Below are 6,049 nucleotides of genomic sequence, written 5' to 3'. Positions count from 1 at the left end.
CCTATATAGAATGCAATTTGGTCACTAAATCTCAAATTTCCAGTCCACCCTTGTTCGTATGCATCCGAGTAGATACCTACTAATGAAATATATAATGAGAAGGTGGAGATTGGACATTAGGTCGGACACCCTCATCAGTTCCCCCATTCCTTAAAAGCTACATTGATCTCTTCCGATTTGCTGAACTCTGACTTTGGATACATGCCTACCCCCACCCCAGCACCACAACACACACAAAATAAACATACGTACTAGTAATGTCTGTGTAGCCATAATGAAATGAAGTCAGCTTCCATACACTAGAATTCAAGAAGAAAGATCATTACGAGTTTGATTAATTTAATCTATTATAAAGGCCTCGCCTACTCCCTATAAGTATAAGGGAACAAAAGGCGTAGGTTGAAGTTTTTTTCTTTTCCGTACGTAATGGCGCTGCTATCGCATGGTATGTTTCTTTGTTTTGCATAAGTAAGAGCAAGAGTTTACTGTGTGTGTGATGAGTACATTTATCAGGTATGGATTTAAATATAATTGTTAAACGAGAAAAGGCTTCTGAAAAGGATATTATAGATAAAATTAGGACAGCTTTGAAGCTTGGTTACTAGACAGTAGCACTGAATCATGTAATAGAACAGAGTTTTCCAGGGAAAAGTTATCAAAATTCCGGAACCTCTCGTTTTGGAACTTGGAGGAAAAGCAGCAAAAACTGAATTATATGACAAAACGTACACCATATTAACACGTTTAACGGCAATCATTGAAAGTATCCATTTTCATCGGTTAGTGCGCTCTCCGGTTGCTAAAAAATACGATATCATTTCTGTACAGCCGATCAAACTATATTTGAGCAGATATGCCAAAGTTCAGAAATAGATATAATTTTTTTGAATATTGGTTCTAGATTAGAGTTTCCGGTGAAAAAAGGGAATTTTAGTTACGCATTGGAGAGAGGGATTTCTTTTGAGATTCTTTATTGCACCCTGTGTAAGAGATGAGACTGCGTGTAGAAATGCAATTTTTAATAGTCAAATGCTTACTAGCATCAAAAAAGTGAAGGTATTATTGTGTGCAGTGGAGCATTAACCCCAATGGAATTAAGAGGACCCAAAGATGTTGCCAATCTCGGTTTAAATTTTGGATTAAAAGTAGAAGCTGCAAGACGTGCCCGTTTACCACAAATGCTTAAAAGTAATTGCTCATGCTGAAACAAGGAGGAAAACTTTTCAAGGAGTAATAGCAATGGTTGAACATGAAAAGAGTGGGTGGATAAAAGAAGCAGGTAAAATACCATGTGAATCAGACGCTCCTGTTGAATCCAAGGATGAAAACAAAGTATCAGATATTGAGGAGAATGAAACAAAGGAAGAAAGCGAGGTATGTTTGAAGTCTTTCTGTTTAACTTCTCATCTTTTTTATTACCAAATAGCTTACACTTCTGGTATTTTACGGGCAGTGAAATCATTAAAACATGGAGGGGAAAAAATCTGGATGACTGAACTCCAGTAATTCGACGGAACACTTTCCTACAGCAGTTCTTGGCAAGAAGATAATCAGACTGCGTACAATTCACACTAAATTCCTTGATTTCATACACTAACATCACTTGAATTATTTCGCTTTTTGTGTGCCTTTCTTTATTGCCGGACATTGCTGAATAGGAAGTTTCCGGCTATTATCAGACCATGACCAAGTTCTAATGCATTTCTGATTTCCAACAAAGGGTAAAACGTGAAAAATGAAAACACTCTGCAGTTCTAATTACAGTTCTAAGCTATTTAAAATGTCGGTATGAAATAGTTAGTACTTTATAATTTTTTAGCCCGTTGGCAGTGGAGGAGAAATGCTTTGTTTCTAGCGGGAAGTTTTCTAGCCCCTCTTTCAAAGAGTAAAGGGGTCGACAGTACCTCAGATGAGTCCAAGCTCACTAGAGTGTTTACTGATCTAAATTCGCTTAATCTCACTTTGCTAATTTTTAAACATATGCAACAATCGCGTTTTGTTCTAATATGGTCTTCGCGTGGTAATTTATAGCCATAATTGCAGTGACTTCTTCAAGTAGGCCTTTGATTCATGTTTTTTTCAGTTATTTGTATAGCCTTGATATTTTGCAGTGACATCTCGCGCAGTCCTGTTTTTTCCATAATTTAAGTGGTTGATTATTAAAACACTAATACGCGAGATCGCTGAACGCAGTGGTTGAGAGAAAGAATTGTACCCCATGATCTTGTCAAAGGTTTGGTCACGGTATAATAACCGATTTGTATAATTAAGCCACAAACTGAGCTTTTTCAAAGAATAGATAATATAAAACAGGAGACCGCTTCAGTAGGTTTGAAGCCGGACAGTTAATGGATGTAAGTTGGCAGCTGCTCCTGTTTAATACATTCTAGTAGAAATGGCATCAGTTCAGTTGACCAACCTTAAAAAATGCCAATAAAAAGGCTTAAGGCATAGTTTTTATATTAAAGGTGATTAGCCCAAAGAGACTATCTTCTGGATAGCGTTAGTTCATAAAGCGAAGTTTTCGTTCGAACTTCACAATTTTAGATGAGTTTCTTAAAGGCTGTGGATAAAGGCTAAGATAAGTTGAATATAGCTGGAGTATTTATGTACAGGAAGACGAGTGGCTGAAAGTACAAAATTTTGGATTGGATACTCTGATGGAGAAATCGTAACAAGAAATCCTCCGGTTACAAGACTAGGAGGAAGAATATGGCATAGAACTTCGATCAATAAACGTAATTTGAATATCTAAATCAATTAAGTTAATAAGCAACTCCGTTGGTTTGGTTACATTGTGCTAATAGAAACGGATAGACTTCCTCTCCTGGTATTTGAGAGCACTATGGTGAATAAAGACCCAGGGGAAAACAAGATTAACAGAAAAATCCTTACAACGATATTTGGACTTTCAGAGCTGTTGGTATATAAAAGCTTCCTTTGAATAGGACGATTGAAAGGCTCTTATCCACTTGGGACTCAACCCGTCTTCAGGACGCAAGAGTAAGTAGTAAGCCTTTATACTAGGCCCAAATGAATATACGCTGGATTGAGAATGTTCCTCCCGATCGTCCTATGGCTGTTAGGAAGATCACCCGATCTTCATAACAGGTTGATTAGATCTGTCGAATTTTATTTCACGACCGATGTCGAACTTAATTTTCATCGCCATAATACTCGATAATAATGGGGTGATAGTATGAAGGCCTCATACCTAATAAATGGAGATGGAATGCATATCGACACTTGCATCCATGTTCTTAGATGGCAGACAAGAATATCTTGCGCTCACGATACATTTGTTTCCAGTGTTGCAATCTTCCTCTTTCAAAGAGGAAACGCAACACCATTACAAAACATGCAGCCTTTATTTCAAATGATGGTTAAGCTTGTAGATGACGTAATACCGGAGGTCTCTTGCGCGATTGTTACATTCCAATCACGAGAGCTGTTGCCATTCATTTTCTTTGGAATATACTCACGAAGCAATTTTTCTGCAGTTTTTATTGCAGGACTAATCGACCCGACTACAATGTATCCACACTCCGAACTCTCAGTGCTATGCTGGATATTTTGATTGTTGAGGTAGCAGACGAATTTCCATTGCCCAGTGGAACTATTTTCTTGCTTATTGTAGGCCTGGAAAGGCCCATAATAAGCAAGAAAAAAGTAGTGCTCAATGTACTAACGTACATTTATGCTACTTCGCATGTGATCTCAGACAATTTGATTAGTTTGATAATTATATCAAAGGTGGTTATTTTTATTACTTCGACTGCTTTGATTTTTATTCCATTCTTAGGGACCGCAGTAACTTTTTCTAGTCACTTAAGTATTAATATTCAATCGGATCATTAAGTCGCAGTTGTCTGGGTTGCATAAACCCAAAACAAAGTTCAGATGTGATGACGTCACTAAAAGAATCTGCAAGTTTGCCATATTTCGATCATTTTCATGAGCGGTGAATTATTTTCGTGTTCTGGGATCATAGTTCAATAATCAACACATAGTAAGAATTGTTAGTTGCTTTCATAATAAATTTCTAAGAATGTTCAGCTTCATTCTAGATTTTATTAAATCTTGACTGATTTCCTCCCACTAAATAACAGCGACATCACTTTACAGGTCACAATACAGACCGCCTAAACTCTCTTCCGGTTCCTATTCAGCATGCATTTTTGCATCACTTGTGAATTCATTATAATTCAAATTTTGTATCCTGGAATGCTCAAGGATACATGAAACAAAATTCAGTAACCCTTTCCCTTCACACCAAAAACACAAAGCCAGTAGGAAGTTAGATACATAAGAACACTTGCGTATGTATTACAAGCCAATAGATGGCAGCACCGAACGATGAGTGGAGAAAGTGGCATAATTCGGGAGGAAACTTCTGTCGTGATTAGGTTTTTAACTTTCCTTTGGTAAATAACGTTTACTGAACCCGCAAAACTGTTTAACATTACCGATTACATTCTTGTCAGATTTTTTCTTAAAAAATTCCAATGCATTTTAACTTGATCAAAGCAAACTGGGAATTAATAACTTAACACGTATAAAATCAAGTACAAATATTTGTTACTAAAAGTAACAGTGCATCACTGTAGAACAAACAGTTAAAGGAATGGAATACAAAGTACAGAACAATCGGTGGATTACCAATTAAATTGTTGCCGTGTGCCAGAAGATTAATAAAATATTATTAAATAAACTATTTCATTGGTTGCATAAGATGAGAATCTCCAGACCTTTGGGAGAGAGACGGTCATTTACATTCAAATTCGACAGATGTAAAAGGGCTTCGCAACTTTCTTTAAAAAGTTCATATTTAAACCTGCATCTGTGGAGAAGACGAGTTTTATTCCACTGGATATTATTAGTCTCAATGCTATTTTGTGCTAGACCAGACTTATGAGGTTTCATGTATTCAATATAATACTGATGTCCCTTCATTTTTTCCTCAGAACGACCTGTTTTATCCAAAGTATAAATTATATCCACATTATCATACAAATTTTCATTAACAAAATTTCTCACTTGTTGCCATCGACAAAAGACAAACCGGCACCCTATCATTAGCTGATGTTGTGCCAGTTTGTCTTTTGTAGATGGCAACAAGTGAGAAATTTTGTTAATGAAAATTCTGTTAATGTGGGAATAAGATGATACTACTTCAAACTGAAAATAAGTGAAATCAATTTAGTGGCCATATTAAGAACGGCCACTTCAAACATGACGAATTTTGATAAAATAGTGGCAATGTGTCACATTCAGAATGTTACAATGTGATATTGTCACTGTGTTTAGATTTTTCCGTGTTTAAGTTGAATCTTGTCCATTAAAATGACTTCGAATCTCATCTACAGCGGATAGGAAGCAAATCGCAGAATAAAATTTACTATAATATAATTTGAAAATTCAATGAAATTAACTTACTATATTTGAAGGCCAAACAATGTGGTCACCGTGAATCCACTTGATTACGGGCTTTGGTTCTAATTTATATGCAAATGAGGCTGCTTCAAATGTTTGAAAACCAGTTGGGGGGGGGGGTGGGGGGGGGGGGGGGTGGGGGGGGGGGGGGGTGGGGGGGGGGGGGGGTGGGGGGGGGGGGGGGTGGGGGGGGGGGGGGGTGGGGGGGGGGGGGGGTGGGGGGGGGGGGGGGTGGGGGGGGGGGGGGGTGGGGGGGGGGGGGGGTGGGGGGGGGGGGGGGTGGGGGGGGGGGGGGGTGGGGGGGGGGGGGGGTGGGGGGGGGGGGGGGTGGGGGGGGGGGGGGGTGGGGGGGGGGGGGGGTGGGGGGGGGGGGGGGTGGGGGGGGGGGGGGGTGGGGGGGGGGGGGGGTGGGGGGGGGGGGGGGTGGGGGGGGGGGGGGGTGGGGGGGGGGGGGGGTGGGGGGGGGGGGGGGTGGGGGGGGGGGGGGGTGGGGGGGGGGGGGGGTGGGGGGGGGGGGGGGTGGGGGGGGGGGGGGGTGGGGGGGGGGGGGGGTGGGGGGGGGGGGGGGTGGGGGGGGGGGGGGGTGGGGGGGGGGGGGGGTGGGGGGGAGCCATTC

At 41.0% G+C, this 6,049-nt stretch overlaps 1 pseudogene; it reads left to right on the top strand.

Annotated features, from left to right (window-relative positions):
- Window positions 1-515: 515 nt before the first annotated feature.
- Window positions 516-1,205, top strand: LOC150106441 (ribonuclease P protein subunit p30-like; annotated as a pseudogene).
- The last annotated feature ends 4,844 nt before the right edge of the window (window positions 1,206-6,049 follow it).

This window comes from Typopeltis vanoorti, chromosome 5 (assembly GCF_054136105.1).
Source record: "Typopeltis vanoorti isolate ZY-2024b chromosome 5, IOZ_Tvanoo_1.0, whole genome shotgun sequence".
NCBI classification, from domain to species: domain Eukaryota; kingdom Metazoa; phylum Arthropoda; class Arachnida; order Uropygi; family Thelyphonidae; genus Typopeltis; species Typopeltis vanoorti.
The sequence above is the reverse complement of the archived record's forward strand: the minus strand, read 5'-3'. Positions and strand labels throughout refer to the sequence as shown.